The sequence below is a fragment of the Vicugna pacos genome, chromosome 5, assembly GCF_048564905.1.
Source record: "Vicugna pacos chromosome 5, VicPac4, whole genome shotgun sequence".
NCBI classification, from domain to species: domain Eukaryota; kingdom Metazoa; phylum Chordata; class Mammalia; order Artiodactyla; family Camelidae; genus Vicugna; species Vicugna pacos.
In genome coordinates, this window is record NC_132991.1 from 61,511,585 (window position 1) to 61,529,697 (window position 18,113).

The window sequence follows — 18,113 nt, forward strand, 5'->3', positions numbered from 1 at the left end:
AAACTCAAAGTAGATCCCATTTTTATGTGCAATTTGAAGAGATTTTCCACCAATATTTCTAAAGCAGCTCTCATCAGCATTGCATTTCTTTGCGATTGCAGCAAATGACTATTTTATATCTTATGTTAATTTTGTTAATAATCATGTTACATGCTGTCATAAGGCAAGCTGATAGTATTAGGCATTCTGTAAATAGTTTTTAAACATTTTTCTTAGCTCATTTACAAATAGATATTAGTCTCTTTTTTTTTTGTGGTCATGATGCACATTGGCTCAAAATTCTATCTTAGGATACAAGTGCAGCAGATGAAATCTATGCTTTATTGAACACTCTTTATGTCCTAGGACCTAGGTGCTTTACAATAGTCCCATTTTATAGATTAAGATATGGAAACTTAAGTATGTTAAGAAATTATCCAGGCTCGGCAACATGGCAAGTGCCTTCAGTTGAATTTGAGCCTAGTTCTTTCAGATTCTGAAGCTGATGTTTTAATGACTCTGTTAACTACCTCTAACCATTCTCAATATCCTGATGACATGGTTGTCACTGTGAGAGATGGAATAGATCCCTTCTTTTTCCTTTGGAAATTCATACTCAGATGTCTGTTGTCTGCCTAACCTTACCCTGGCCACCCTCTATAGACATGTTTTACTGTAGTAACAAATTGTTTCTATGTCTGCTTCAAATTAGATCGTCTGCCCTTTTACGTGAGAAAGTTCTGTGTCTTGTTTTTTCCCCTATATTCCTAATAGAGGATCCCTGGATCAATAAATATTTGTTGAATGAGTGGACACATTTAGACTGACTTTTAAAGGTTAGATAACATTTGAACTTGCAAAGATGTCAGGAGCTTTGGTGAGCAGTGACAGAGGGTTGGGATTGTATACATATTTTGAATTTTGGCTCTGGTCAGCTCCATAGAGGACTTATTTATCTCTAGATACATGAATATTAAGATCTTGCCTTTTTTTGGCTGCTACAGAATAGGGCAAGTATCTATTGCCTTTCTTGCTGTCAGAATCAAGAGTTAATGAATATTATATTCTATCATTCGTGCTAGACATTTTCCTTTAATATTCCTTAAGCCATTGATTGCTTTTTATCTGATGATACCTTTCTCTTTAGTGTGTGCTCACTGTGTTATGGACCAGCTGTTTGGATCCACAGAGTCTTAACACAATACATGTGATGAATGTTATATGACATGGTTAAAACTAAAGCAAAGACATTTGTGAATAATTTACTTTTCAAAATATAGAGTGGGTATAAAGTTAAAACAGTGTGAGCATTAGCTCTCTTGCATTCTGAATGGTTTCTTTGTGTAAAAATTGAAGGTCAGGAATGATTGGTAGAGAACTGAGAATTTTCATAAATGCTGTGGAACATCTGAGTGAACCCAGGGAATAATGTAGTATATATAATCTGTTATGTTGCTGTGGGGAAAAATGAGAACCATTATGGTAGTTACAGTTTACAAGAAGAATACCAATATACAGAAGTTTAATATCCTTATCTGAGTTCATATACCACCATTTTTAACTTTTTTTTGGTATATTTAATTACTTAATTCTGGATGAAGATACTAATTCTCCTGATGGAACAAACCTTTCATAGAGTTTGCCATTCATAATGTTACAAACAAGTTATATTAACTGATTTTTGAAATGAGTGTAATGAATTAATTACATGTTCAAAAACCATTCTACTCTATAAATAGGACTGACAATTCTACATAAAGAACTAACATAGTGTTAAGAAAATGATCACATTATTAGTAAAATTAAACTAAAGCATTCTCACAATATGCATAAAATTAATCATTTAAACAGATTCACTATTTTTACATTTGATAAATACTAAATTTTTACACCTTTCACTCATACACCCACACATACACATAAATATACATAAATCGAAGGCAATAGGAAATAAACATTCAGTTTTGTAGTCTTTGGATCCTATCATGATAAGGATGAGTTGAAGGATTCACATCAATTAAAGGGGAGGAAAAGATATTACACACAGAGATTATCATAAAATAATCTTCTCACTGCAATATCTATCCATGGTCTGTATACGATACAACTATACCAGTCTTCCACAAATGAAGTGGAAACTTACATCACAAGTATTTTGCCCATAACACTAGAGCAAATCTTTTTTTATTAACTGAGTTGAACTTTAAAATTATGTTATGACCAAAAATCAATAAAGAGAAACTGATTTAAGTTCATCCAAGTGTGAAGGGGTTTATTACCAGTGCTACATCACTCTAATGATGTTCTCTTAAAAATTTGTTTTTGTGATATATTGCATCTATTATTGCTAAAAGGATAAAACTGCAAAGCATCCTTGGACATTAATAAATCAATTTAAGAAAAGTAGGCTCATAGCCAAAAGAAAAGTAAAAATTCAGTATAGAGATTTTAAATATTAGATAATTATAATATATGCAAACTATACCCATATCAAATTGCTAATGAGGATCTCCCTCACAGGAATTTTTTTAACTAACAAAAATTTTTCCTTGTTAGTGACTTCACAGCACCAAGATAAGTAATATTTCTAAAACTTGTTTTTACTTTTAACCTTCAAGGTAGAATACGACTATAAAAACACAAAAACTAATGTTTCGTGAACTGAATTTCTGACATTATTACTTTTCATGTTCTTGTTTCTATTCTATACTATATAGGATATATCTTGTGTTAGAAATATTGAGAAATCCTAACTCACTTTAAACAATGTGATACCTAAAATGTACACTATACACATCTCAAGTGAGCTCATATGATGAAAAATGTCAATTATGGCCATTGATAAAACTGTGAGGTTTTCAGTTTTTATCACTTCTCACTAATTATTTCGATGCATATTTTTATTTATTGACTTTCTCCAGAGAAAATACACTGTGACACAAATACGTGTTGAATAAAAGGACTTTTAAGGTGACCTTGATTATTTTATGTGTCACATGCAGACAGAAAATTGTTTAAATGTTAAGCATACATCTCCATGAATTTCCATAAATGAGGTACACTATCTAATTATCTTCCAAATCAGGTAACAGACCATACAAGCACCCTAAAATTCTCTCTGTGCTTTCACCCAATCACGACTCCTCTCCTTCCCCGAAGTATCCATATCCTGACTTTAATACCAAAGATTAATTTTGCCTGCTTTGATCTTTATATAAATGGATTCATTAAGTATATATTCTTTTGTTTCTGCTTCCCTCACTTCAGTTTGCTTGTGAGATTCAGTACCAGTATTTCAGTAATTTTCTTTGCCATGTAGCATCATTTTGCATGAATATGTAATAAATTTATTTATCAATTCTACTATTGTTGAACACAAAGTGGTCCATATTCAACATGGCAGCTATTATAAATAGTAGAGCAATGAACATTTGGTACATCCCTTTTGGTGCACACGTGTAGCATTTCTGTTGGTATTATGTACCAGAGCAGAATGATTGAATCACAAGTATGCATATACTTAGCTTTGTACAGATTTACACTTCTACCAGCAGTGTATGGAAATTTCAGTTGTTCTTGTTTTTACATTTTGGCCCACCTGAATGTTGCCAGGTTTTTCTTTTTTCTTTCTATTTTTTGGGTGTGTATTTATTTAATATTCACCATTCTTATAGGTGTGTAGTCATATCTCATTGTAATTTTAAAATGTATTTTCCTAATTATTAGTGAAATTTAGAAATTTCTGTGTACTTACTGGCTATTTGTATATCTTCTTTTATGATGTATGGCAAGGTTTGCAAAAGGGGGAATAAATAGATAAAGCTAAGACAGGTGAAAATAAGAATAGGAAAACTCAATTCAAAGTTAGTGGTAAATTTATTATCTAGAAGTATGTTATTAGTGACCACTCACATTTGGATTAAGCTTCCTGGCAACCAGAAAAAGGGAGAGATGTACAATAAATTATTTATTCAATGGCTTTTCCTGGCACCAAATCCTATGAAAATTTTATTCCATGGATTTTTATAAAGGTAATGCTATAAAGAACGTCCCTTAAACAAATAAAACAGCAAATTCATTTAACTAATTCTCTTAGTATCCCTTTATTCAAATGCAGAACCAATATTTGCATTAGGAGTCTGGTGTATGTAGTTCTGTAGATCTCTATACAGTAACAGAGTTATGAGTAGGTGAACTTACAGAAACATAAAAACTATATTTCTAAATATCATCTTATTACTGTAAATATCAATCAGCAATCTTATAATGATGTACATGAAGTACAGTGACCTTTTAAGATAATTTAGCCAATGTGTCTAATTAAATTCTAAAATTTTACTGTGTGACACAGTAGCCACTAGCCATATGCAATTATTTAGTGAAAATTAAATAATATTTAAAATTCAATGTCTTAGTTATGCTAGACATAGTTAAGTATTCAATAGCTACAAGTGGATTTCAGTTACTATATCAGGTAACACATATGTAAAACATTTCCATTTTCGTAGAAAGATCTATTGAATAAAACTCAAGCTTTAAAATATTGTTATCCATAACTTATAAAAATTATTTGTTAATTGGAATATTTAATTTATAACCTATTATCTGTCAGTACTAGATAAAATTTATTATGTATATAATTAAAAAGGTTCAGAATGAAAAGATCCATGTGATTCAAAGATTGTTCTTGGATCAGAACACTTCAATTCTAGTCTTAGCCCTTTCTTTACATTGGCTGTTTGATTCAAGAAAAATCCTCATTGTCACCCAGCTTTGATCTTACCTTTCGTATAACACATGGATTAACCCACAAACTCCAAAAGAGATCTAAATTCTTGGATTTTTTTTCTTTTTACATAACCTCACATCTAAGATAATGACAGCATAAAGATTATTTAAGGAAATTCTGATGCATTCAATAGAAAAAACTATGATGATAATAATAATAATAAACTTTTTAAAGACAAAGTCAATCAATTCTTACCGATAACACTGCAGAGTCTGTAGGAAGAAGGAAGCTTTCTTCAAATTAAAGCAACACTGTTGAAATATTGTCAGTTGTTTCTTTCAAGTATTGCATTTGCACCCATTTAAAAATGCCTAATGGAGATTTAAAAGCATAAAATAGTTTATTTAGACAAAATTCTATACTTTAAACTGAAAATGACCTCAACTCTGCACATTTCAACAAAAATATTTTTTCTCCAGGTTCAATTACATTCATTTTAAAGATACTTCTTCAGTGATTAAAAAAAAAGAGATGAGAATGTCATTTTTGGTTTATCTCAGATACTAATTGAACTGAGGCTTTTAAGTTATGTAAATTTTTATTTCACTAATTTACTGACAATATTTCACCAAATAATATGGAAACAAAAGTCTTGATGATTGAACTTAGACTACTCCATAATGTTCAGTTTTAAAAAATATTTTAAAAAATCAGATATAGTTGACATATAAAATCATAAGATATTTCAAGTATACATTCTGGTGATTTGATACATATATAAACATTGTGAAAATATTTCTCCCATCGAGTTAATTAATACATCCATCATTTCACATATTTGTTGTTTGTTTGTGTGTGTGAGTGTGTGTTTGTGTGTGAAGGAACATTAACGTTCTACTCTCTTAGCAGTTTTGTTACATCTTACAGCTGAAAGTTTGGACCCTTTTACTAACCTGTTTTTCCTAACTCTCAGTCTCTGGCCAACCACTTTTCTATTCTTTGCTTCTAAGATTTGGACTTTCTAAAATTCCACACGTAATTGATACCATGTAGTACTTGGTTTTTTTCTGTCTGACTGATTTCACTTAGCATGGTGCTCTCAAGCTCCATCCATGTTGTCACAAAAAGCAAGATTTCCTTCTTTCTTATGGCTGTTTAATACATCATTGTGTATATATCTATACACACACACACACACACCCCATATCTTCTTTATCTGTTCACCCATTGATAGAAACATAGGTTGTTTCCATATCTTGGCTATTGTGAATGCTGCAGTGAACATGGGAGTGCAGATAACTTGTTTTCATTTCCTTAAGATATATAGCCAAATGTGAAATTGCTGGATCATATGGTAGTTCTATTTTTAATATTTTGAGGAATCTCCATATTGTTTTCCAGACAGGCTGAACCAATTTACATTCCCACCAACAGTGTACAAGGGTTCCCTTTTCTCATCTTCACCAACATGATGGTATCTCATTGTGATTTTGACTTGCATTTTCCTGATGATTAGTGATGTTGAGCATCTTTTGATGCACCTGTTGGCCATTGTATGTCTTTTTTTGAAAAATGCCTATTTAGATCATTTATCCATTTTAAAAATTGTATTGTCTGTTTTGTTTTGTTTTTCTATTTAGTTGCATGAGTTTTTTCTATATTTTGGATATTAACACTTTATTATATATATGATTTGCACATATTTTCTCCCATTCAGTCTTTTCATTTTGTTGCTAGTTTTCTTTGTTATCCAGAAGCATTTTAGTTTGATTTAATCTCACTTGTTTATTTTTGTTGTTTTTGCTTTTGATGTCAAATCACAAAATCATTGCTAAGACTAATGCCAAGGAGCTTACTCCCTATGTTTTCTCCTAGAAGTTTTATGGTTTGAGGTCTTGTCTTTTTTGTCATAAACTTATTGACAGCATATGTGTGGGTTTATTTCTGGACTCTATTCTGTTCCATTGATCCATGTGCTTATTTTTACACAAATACCATACTGTTTTGATTACTATGGCTTTGTAATATAGTTTGAAATGATGGCATGTGGTGCCTCCATCTTTGTTCTTTCTTAAGATTGCTTTTGCTAGTCTGAGTCTTTTGTGATTCCATTTGATTTTTAAAATTTTTGTTCTATTTCTGTGAAAAAATGCCATTGGAATTCTGGGAATTGCTATCTCTACCTATAATTGAATCTGTAGATTGCCTTGGATATTGTGGGCATTTCAACATGATTATTCTAATTTATTAGCATAGAATAGCTTTACATTATTTGTGTCTTTTTCAATTTCTTCATCAATGTCATAATTTTCAGTAAATAGGTCTTTCATCTCCCTAAATAAAATTATTTTTAGGTATTTTATTATTTTTGCTGTCATTGTAAATTGGATTTATAAATTGGATTATTTTGTTAATTTATCTTTATGATAATTTGTTACTGGCATATAGAAACACAAATGATTTTTATATACTGATCTTGTATCCTGAAACTTTACTGAATTTGTTGATGAGTTCTACTAATTCTTGGAGGAATCTTTAGAGTTTTCTATACATAGAATATTATGTCCTCTGCAAATAGTGATACTTTTACTTCTTCCATTACAATTTGGATTTATTTTATTTCTTTTTCTTGCCTAAGTGATCTGGCTTGGAATTCCAGCACTATATTGAATAAAAGTGACAAGAGTATGCATCCTTTTTTTCCCCCCTTATCTTAGAGGTATAGCTTTCAACTTTCACCATTGAATATTGATAGTAACCACAGGCTTGTCATATGACATATTATGTTGAGGCATTTCCTCTATACCTAGTTTGGTATAAAGAGGTATGTTCTATACTTTTTTTCTTATAGTGCAGAAATGTTTGAAAAGAATAAAAACTTCTTCTTGGAGCCCAAACTCAAAACCAAACCTTTACTGCATACCAAATACAGAAAAGAGATTTACATAAAGTTAACATTTAAGTAAGAAGTAGTAGAAATAAAACTGAAGCACCTGAGACTAGCCTGGGAAATGAAATAAATCAGTTGTGAATTTCCACTTGGCCAGCCAGGTCTCAAATAACCTCCTGTGTTCTGTTCTCACAGAAAGGTGTCACCTCTGCCTCCTTATGTGGAGGCTGGATAGGTGGGAAGTGTCTTCAATAGTCAAGCCTGTACCAGAAGACAATCAACAATGCAAAGAGGCTTCCTATAAGCACAGGCAAATAACTAAAAATGTCCCAGTAGAAGTGTCACCTCCAAAGAATTCTTAACAGACTCCATGAGGGCAATCCTGGCCTTCAAGATAGCACTTGCCTATGAATAAGAGTTCTGGCCTTCTGGAAATTGCCACTTACTGTTCTTCATCAAACAAGAAGTTATGTTACTTTCATTATTTTTGTGCATTTGATGCAGCCTCTGCCAAACTAGTTTCCTAGGACAGGAGCTGAGTCAAGTGGGGTGCCTGTTCCCCACGCAGAGCCTTCTTTCTGTTTCTGGACAGAGACGTGTGACTGTAGCTACCTTCTTTACCCACGTGCAGGGCAGTTACCAGGCAGAAGATGGACTTTTGCCACCTGCTGTAGAGGAGCATCTCCAGGCTCAGCCTGTCCAAGAGAGCTGCATTATGTCATCATACTTCCCATGGAGTTTCAGGGTAGCCCATTCATCCTTCAGGGTCCCCTGCAAGTTCACACTGTAAAGCACCAGGCTCCAGCTAGGAGGCTTAGTCATGCACCAGAGATGAGGATATATTTTTAGAATCTTTAAGCTGGAAACTAAACACAGGATTGTGTCTGCCTTGCTGCAGTTTGGTTGCCACTAATTTAGAGGCTTCCCCTACATCCCCCTATCCCCGGAGTGCACAGTTGTGTCCCAGATCTGGGTCTCACGTTTGTGGCAGTTCCAGCCTGTCTGGTATCGATGGAGGACAGTGCCAAATGGGGTATAGAGGGAATGTACCTCAACATAATAAAAGACGAAATCTACTTCAAGACTGTAATGTGGAAACCCTGCATGAGTTTCTGTGCACATCAATCATGCTCAAACTACTCCAGAAATAGAAGAGGAGAGAAAATTTCCAAACTCATTTAACAAGGCCAGCATTACCCTGATACCAAAACCAGATAAGGATACCACAAGAAAATTAAAGACTAATCCTCAATGAACATATATGCTAAAATCCTCAACAAAATATTAGCAACCCAAATTCAACAGTATATTAAAAGGATCATACACCACGACCAAGTGAAATTTATCCCAGGGATGCAAGGGTGGTTCCACATCTATAAATCAATCAACATGAGGTACCACATTAATAAAAAAAGGGAAAAATTTATACAATAATCTCAGTAGATGCAGGAAAAGCTTTTGACAAAATTGAACATCGATTCATGATAAAAACTCCCAACAAACTGAATTCTCTGTTTGTTGATGAGCCACTTCCATGATTTTCTCGGCCTAGAAACCTTATTTGAAGTTTTGAGGAATATAGCTAATACCTACAACGGAAAGCAATCAGATAGCCTATAGATTTGACTAAATGTAGTTTTTAAGTAACAATATCAAGCAAGTTGGAGCCTAGTGATTATCTCTATCACCCCACTTTGAGGAAATCTTGTCATTTGCTGAGCAAAATTATATTTACTTGGGAACTTGATTGAATGCATTTATATTTGCATTTTTCACGTAATTACTCTGGGCTTTTACTCATATCAGTTGCTTGAAAAATATAAACATTTCAAATTATGTAGGTCCTATGTCAATACTTTGGGATGAGGTGAGAGGGCTTTGCCACTATTCCGATGTCTTTCAGCTCCTCCTGTAAATATATAAAATCTACTTTAAAAACGACTCTCATTACAAGCGTGCCACTAAGGCAAGTTCCTATTGAGCTTTTAGTCATTTGTGGGACAATAGTTTACCACTGACTCCGGCTGTATAGAACATGGAACTGCTACTGTCTGTACCCCCATTCTCCTCCACAAGTATGTTCTGTCAATTCATCCAGTAAGTGAATTAGGAATATTTTATTATAAAATGTCAACTATATGCCTAGCTCTGAGCTAATCACTAAGGGCAGAGCCATCAGGAAAATACAACCATATAGTCCGTCAGAGAAGGCTGATATTAATAGTAGCTGGGATTGTTAAGTGTTGCACAGCACAAGGAGCTAGGTAGGAAATTGTCAGGAGCATCTGCCTTTGAGTATGTGTGTGTATGTTGTGTGTGTGTGTCTCTGTGTGTGTCCTCTCCAGGGAAGAGTTTTTTACCAGAGGTAATGCTTACGTGGATATGTGAGGGACGAATGGAAGTTAGGTAAAAATGAGAGGGAGAGACACTCGTGGAACCTACAGCAGTGCATGTATTAGCTGATGGTGGCCTAGAGCGACATAATGACAGGGAAATAAAGAAGTGAATGAGAATAGGTGTACGGCTTTCAAACAGTGTTGATTATATCCTTATAGCCAAAGTCTAAATAAACTTTGTGAGCAAATTAGTTTTTCCATGCTTGCCTTCCTTTCTTTTCTACCTCTATACGCACAATCTGATGATGAAACCCAGTTTGTGTTGATCAAGCAAGAGGCATGGAAAACAGGCTGTTTGGTTTGATGAGGGGAGAGATGTCTTCTCTTCACTCTAAAGTATTAAATGAGAAACAGCAAGTATATTGTCCCTTAAAATTCCCTTACCACTCTTTAGTATCTATAAAAGAAAACACTGTGCATTTAATAGGTCAAACTTATTAAAAAAATTATTTATGTTGAAACCAATTTTTTAATTTTAATATGGGCTATACTGATTTCATTTAGAATCATATTTAGTACTTCATTATCCACTACAAAATGAGACATCCAGTACATTGACAAATACATTGAGAGTTGCAGTGATTTAATTAAAATTTTCATGATTTCATAACTACATTTAAAACTGGTAAAATTTGTTGCTGTTTATAGTTTTTCTCTCTAGAAGTTTATAAAATTTATATATGCTTTGTGTGGAGCATACTAAAACATCTGTTAATGAAATTTACTTGAAGAACAACCTTCTATTACATTTTTCATCCATATTTTACATGTATATTTATAATAGTAATTAAAAATAACTATAATAAATAATATTCATTGAGTATACATTATGTGCCAGACCTTATAAACATACTATATCAAGTAAGCCTCACAGTGATTCACTATATGTAAGTACAATGGTTACATGTTTTATCTTTGTGAAAACAGAAGCAAGAAGTGTTAAAGCAACTTGTTGGAATTCATGCCGCTTGTATGAGTCTGCTCAAGCTGACATAACAAAATACCACAGGCTTGGTGGCTTAAACAACAGAAATTTATTTTCTCACAGTTCTGGAAGATCAAGGTGCCAGTGTGGTTGCTTTCTGGTGAGAGCTCTTCTTCTGGCTTCTTGCAGTCTTTCACGTTGGTGCATCCTCACATGGTGCAGTGGGGTGGCGGGGGAGGGGGTGGGGAGGGAGTGGGAGAGAGGGTTTGCTCTCTGGTGTCCATTCTTATAAAAAACACTATTCTAAGGGATTTTAAGAGATCAGGGCCCCACCCTAATAACCTGATTTAATCTGTTACTTCCTTATAATCCTTATAGGCCTATCTCCAAATACAGTCATGTTGGGGGTTAGGGCTTCAACATATGTATATTGCGGTGGGGGGCCCAATTCAGTCCACAGCACTACTAATAAGTGAGAAAGTCAGAATCTTAACCCAAGTGGTTATACTACGAGCTTATACTCTGAACCTCGAGTTTCTACTGCATTCCTTTAAGTAAATGGGCAAAAAGTACTTACTGTAGAATGTTGGGGAAATATAAAACATTGTTTCTCTAAGGTAGCAGAAAAAATAAAACTTATAGTAAATTTTGGGAAAATATATTTAGCATATCCATTTTCATAATGACTTTATAACAGTTTCTTTTGATATCAAAGAAATAGCAGATGTACACTGGGATGAAAAATGAAATCTGCATTTAAAAAATTATGATTAATATCTCAATATGTACTCTGTATTGCTATGAAATAAGGAGAATGTTCATATACATACAATACAGACAGTTCATCTAGGTTGGGCATTTCAAGTGTCTGTGACAACAATTTTATTTTCATAGAAAGGATTATGAATCATCCTGTAAAGAAATTATAGGGTCAGAAATCTCCAATATAGCACACATGCTACTAGAGTTGAGAAAATGGGAATATGTTTATTGTATGTTCTGATATACATGTGGATTTAAATTTAATCCAATAAAATACATAGGAGTTAACATTAGGAGGGTACTTTTCTGAGTTAAAATTATTTTGAAACTCTCTTTCCATAGTTTCCTTAAAGTATAAAGCGTGAAAGTAAATAAAGTTCCTTAAGCTTTGTAGTTATTTGCTTGTTTTTCATTTCATTGAAAAATTAAGATGTCTTCTTAGTGTTTTGAATTATCACTGCCTCCAACCATCCATTAACATTCTCAAGATCTTTTTATAAATCTACATTTCTTATGTTGTGTTTCAAGACTAGTGAAGTTTATCATCCTAATTCTTTTCCTCTTGTTCTAAATCTCAAGTTGTATTCTATTCCAGTATAAGCTTTTGTGTTAGCCATTTTTATGTATTTCAAAATGTGTCTCTCATTTTTCCAAGTTTCTTTTCTTCTATGAAATCTTCCTCCAAGATAATTAAGCACATTATATAATATGTTATAGTATATGCACCAAGGAGAAGAAACAATGAGAGAGGATATGGATGAGATTTTAAATAAGGTGATACATGGAAGGCTTTACTGAAAAAGTGACTTTTGAGTAAAAGCCTAAAGAAAGAGAAGAAATTAGCCTTATGGTTAAGAGAGGGAAGGACAATCCAGGCAGAGGGGACAGTGAACAGAGATGCTAAGTCAGAAACATGCCTGGCATGCAGAAGAAATTGATCATTGATCAGTTCCTTTTTTTTTTTCTTCTGTTTTTAAGCTTCAAAAATATTCTTTAAATAAAGGGAATAGAGACCCTAAGAGAAGAGACCATATAAGTATAAAATAAGCAAATATTTAAATCCTTTGATCAAGTAGCTACTTTCTATGCAATATCGTTTACAATAATATATATTAACCTCTGAAAGTCAATTTTAAGTGTATGACCTTAGGACAGTCTCATCTAATCTTTAGCATAGTTGTTTACATTTTATTAAAAAGTAAAAATATTCATAAAGTCATATAGTTTTTGGAAAAGGATGTCAGGATGAAAGAAAGTAACTTACATTTCCTCATATGACACAAAATTAGGTCCTACTCTTTAAGTAGATGATCTCCTCTATTAGGGAAAATTCTGTCTCCTTTAAGCAGGTAAAATTCTATTCATTTTATAGAAAAGATTAGATGTAAAGAGTTCAAGTAGCTTGTCCAAGATCAGACAAGTAATAAATGGCAAGCCTCAGCCTGTCACATTACAAAGTCTATGCTCTTTCACAATTATGTAATTTGTTTATGGCATTATATGTAAGCATTCTTATCCCAAATAATCACTAAATAATGTTTCAGGTCTTGTTCCATGTTAGCCATTATTTAATGTAGCTTTGGATAACATTAAGCTTAGATATGATTCCATGTCAGTTGAAATAATGTTTCATTATTTGAGTTCATAATTAATATGTTTTATAGCACATGGTTAAAGACAAGTTAATTTCCCTTCTTTCCTTTATGATCATACAAGAACAGATGATACTTTGAAATACGTAGGATTATTCACTAGAAAACAAATAGATAATTCCATTAATTGAAAAAGTCTTTAATATAAATCATGATTAGTAGGTTGACTCTGTTATCTCTTTAATGTGACTGAATTGGCTACATTTCTCTTATTCTAGCTCTTATCACAAGGATTTTTTATGGCAATCTTTTATTCTTGACAAAAGTTTTATTATACCATCACTGATAATTATAATAGGAACAAAATGAAAAAAAACTTGAAGAGACGACTTTTCTAGAATATGTTTATACCCAATTCCATTTAGAAATGCAGAATAGGCATTTATAAATATAACTCTACTTAATTGTACTTCTGAAAAGCTCATTAAAGACTTTTTCAATACTTGTCAGAAAAAAAACCATAGTGAATTGCAAACCATAGTATTCATGATCATGCTACTTATGATTCCTTAAACTATAAAAAAAAACTTTTAAGAACAGAACATAGAGATAGTTAAAAATGCATGTGGATAAAAATGTGTGTCGTTAGATATAAGCCACCCTCAGTTATTTGTTTTCTTTTTAAAAAAATAGTGCATGACAATAATAAGCTTTTACGTAAAGAGCTCACTGCTAAATACATGTATTGCCTCATTTAATCCATGCAATAATTTTAAACATTAAAACATTTTATAAATGCATCTAAGTAATTTGCTTAAACTCACAGAGTTAGAAGGACAATACTTGGATTTGAACCCAGTTTGACTCTAGTGATACCTTCTTTTAAGCATTATTTGACTACCTCCAAGTACTCCTCTCCCTGACTTGTATCAGATCCTGTGCTAGGTGCAAAGATTGTGGTGGTATACAAGATAGCCGTGAGATGATGGGCCAGAGTTCCACTGACAGCCAGTTACCATAAAATAGGTCAGTGGAATCAAGGCTGTATGAAAAATGAATTAATTTGCAAATCATTATTAGTTTGGTGCTGTAACCAACAAAATTATGAGAAGTCAGAGCTACTGATTATAAAAATATGAATAAAATTATCTTGGGTATGGTAAGGACTCAAGAGGAAATTCACTCCGATACATTGGGAGTCTTGAAGAAACTAGAACGGTCTTTCCTCTTCGGCTTTACGAGTGATATTCATGAAACTCTTTAACAATGGCATTTGATATTGGATTAAAATGTTAAATACCTAAATCAGTTTCAAACAAATTCTAACCACATATTTTAATTTTAAAAAGCACTTGTTTATCTAACTTAAATACCTCTTTTTCGTTTCGTATGGGAAGTCAAATATAAAATTCAATGTCCCATTGGAAAATCAAGTATAAATTTAAAATACAACTTTTTTCACTTATTTTAAGACAAAAGTCTAAAATCTTTGAGTTGGAGAATAAATGGAGGCAATCCACTGTAACTTTCTGCAAAACCTTAATTGTATTCTTCAAAATCCTTTATTAATAAGTAATCAATTTCTCTGAACATTTCAGTTTACTTCTGGAAGTAATGGGCAATTTTGTGATGACTGTTTAATTCTTGAAAGTTATTTTTTTATTTTGAATTAAAATGTACTTCTAAATTGTAATTATTCATTCTATTTTTGCCTTCTGGACCAATTTGCAATAAAATAATTGTTCCCTAAAAAAAAAAAAAAAAAGAAAGCACTTATTGATGTCTTAGGAATAACTAGCTATTCCTATTTAACTTTTTGATTCATGTTTCTGTCAAATTGGGTTTTTCAGTAATCCTCTACCACATAGAAAAGACAATGTCATTTGTTATTGTCATATAAAAATGCTTATGATAAACACAAATATGGAATTTGGTAATTGGATAGAGTTAATTTGCAGGCATTGATTTAAGTTTCAGTATTTGAGGATTTTTTTGAATTCGGGAAGTAAATGACACAGCTTTCACTAACAAGATAAAATGATAATTTAAAAGTGTAACTTGCTTTAAATAGTTTTATTTGTATTATAAAGTAATTTTCTGTTGTTGACTGAGAGACAAAATTTCTAAAACCTATAGTTTTTATTTCTACTTTGGCTAGAAATAAAGGTAGTGATTAAATATGGAGACTGTACAACCTGGTTTGTGTAAAATTTTACAAATAAATGATATTCTGGGAGAGACAGAAAAGTTTAGAATTGTGTTTCCATTGAATGTTGATGCTGTCTCTGGAAGCCAATCATAGATACTGATATTCGAGGGAGCCTCTTTATCCATGCACAGCCAAACAGATGGGAAACATCATATATTTGGTTTAGAAACAAAACAATTAATATTTTATTAAAAAATTAGATGTAGAAGAAAAAGATAGTATTTTGCCTCATTATAAGGCCCATTTCTAATTATTAATGTGAAAAATAACTTGCTCTAGCAGTAATAGAATCCTTAGTAAATAGAGGGAAAAATGCTCCAAGGATGAAATATAATTGTAAAATCAGTTTCTAACGTATTTTGTAAAAATAGAAAAAATAAATCTGAGTAGAAGCTACAGATTGCTTACTTTATGAAATATTGAAAACAAGTGCTTTGATGTTTTATGTTGATAATTACTATTATTTTAGAGATTTATGTTTGGCTATCCTTTGATAAATCAGATCATGTTTAAATATCCAAAAGTAGGAATAATAAAGCAAATAATCCTTCCATAATATGACTTGCCTTGTGAATGTCACTGGTCATTTATTTTAAAAGGATGTTTTACTTTTCCCAGACTCACTCTTCCATCCTCTGATAGTAGGCATGACTTGGGGTGAAGACAGTGACCTGAGTGACATATGAAGTTCAGGAATATCCAGCTGGTTGATTAGTGATTTATTACCTTCTTCTAAACAGATACAAAGATAGAAATTAGATTGAGTTAGCAAAGTGTTTAGGATCAGAGATTTTAGGAAGGATTTTAATGACTAGTGTATAGTTTTCATAGGTACCAATGTGACCTGTGGTGTCAAAATATGCACAGTATTTTCCAAAGTAATAGACTCTTTCATTAAAAGTTGTTCAGATCATGACATTTCTCTTTCCAAAATTTTTCAAACGCCTTTCATCTCATGCACCATAAAAACCCAAATCTTTGCAGAGGTCTCCAAGTTCCTGCAAGACCCGGTCTCCATTATGTTTTTGAGCTCATCTCCTATTACCTCTCCTCTTTCACTCAGTTCCAGACGAGACAGCCTCATCCCTGGTTCCTGAATGAGCCAGCCTTGTTTCTGCCTAAAGGTCTTTGCTTGCTGTTCCCTTGGTGTGGATTGTGTTTCCCTCTCACACCTGTAAGTCTCATTTGCCTCTTGTTTTAGGTTTTTACTCAAAAACTCCTTTCCCAGCCAGTCCTTCCATGTGCCACCCTATCTAAAATTTCAACCCATACTCCTTTCTCATTTTTTCTCCTTCGTATATATTACTATATCATACTACATAATTTGTGTACTTATCTTTATTTTCATCTATCTCCCTAGCTATAAGCTTCTTAACAGGGATTTTTGACTTGTTGGTTCATTTTTGTACCTGCTGTGCCTGGCACATTGTAGATGCTCACTTAATAGTTTATATAAAATTATTTATATAAATAGCTTATATAATGAAATAAAATTATTTTGTGAAATAATTCATATAAAATTATACTGTTTAGTGTTTTTTGTTATTAATATACTGTTAGAATAATTAGCTGATATATAAAAAATGTTTACAGAAATTAGTCTACATAAAACCAGTAGTAAGACCAAGAGTTTTAATGGATATTTTACTTAATTGATCATTCATCTTCTTTAAAAAAATATGCTTGCACCATGTTTCAGAATCAAGATTTCTGACAGAGATCTAGCCTATAGTCAAAGCGATCTTATTAATATTACCTCATTACATTGATCTGTATGGTATTGTTAAGATGAACTTAATACATATATTTAAATATTTCAGCATCATAACAATTCCTCAGTGCCTAGTGTGTATGTGGTATATAGCAGGTACTCAGTAAAGATTTATTGAATCAGTGAAGGAATGTAGAAATGATAAGTATGGACTTCTGATAAACCAAGAATATTACCATCACTGATAAAAGTACCACCATTTTAAGTAAAATTAAATGCCCACTTAAATGAAGGGAGGTAGAATGAAGTATTTGTTTAATGATAAGTGCCAAGAAACCAAAAAGATTAAAGTTAAAGTAAGGATATATGACTTTTAACATATGGTACACATGATAGTTTCACAAAAGAGGCAAATGCTCCAATAAACCACTACTTTCTGGACAGCAAGCCAAAATATTGGGAGATGCTATAGGTTGGCCTAGCATGGTGTCAGAGAGCATAAAATTATTAATTCATAAGAAAAATCATTCCATTTAGATGAATATTAAAATACAGAATGTGCTTTGGAAATTCTGATTCACTTTTTTAATGAAGGAGATATTTTGATATAGTTACCTTCTGAATGAAACAGTATTATTGTAAAAGTACTAGGAATAAAAAAATCTAAGTTTAGCCAGTTTAAAGTCTTATGTATTTCTCAAAACACTTATTGATTAAATCATTTCTGAGTGGGGGGAAAAAAATCAGACCTTGATGCACCTTATTCAACAGTCCAGAATGCCATTCGGAGAAGCACAGGCCCACTCAGCAGGTTCATTCAGCCCAAGCTGTGCTGGAACTGGGGCTAAAATAAACACTCTCGGAATCTGTTAAATATTCCAGTGTATTTAGGGCAGATTTCATGTAAAGAGGAAAACAGC

General features: G+C 32.5%; 1 protein-coding gene and 1 pseudogene across 2 annotated transcripts in view; one reads left to right on the top strand and one right to left on the bottom strand.

The window, feature by feature from the left end:
* The window catches only part of ERBB4 (erb-b2 receptor tyrosine kinase 4), a 987,764-nt gene that overhangs the window by 292,430 nt on the left and 677,221 nt on the right, over positions 1-18,113 (top strand). The window lies entirely within an intron of this gene.
* LOC140696533 (NAD-dependent protein deacetylase sirtuin-7 pseudogene) lies at positions 8,066-8,720 on the bottom strand (annotated as a pseudogene).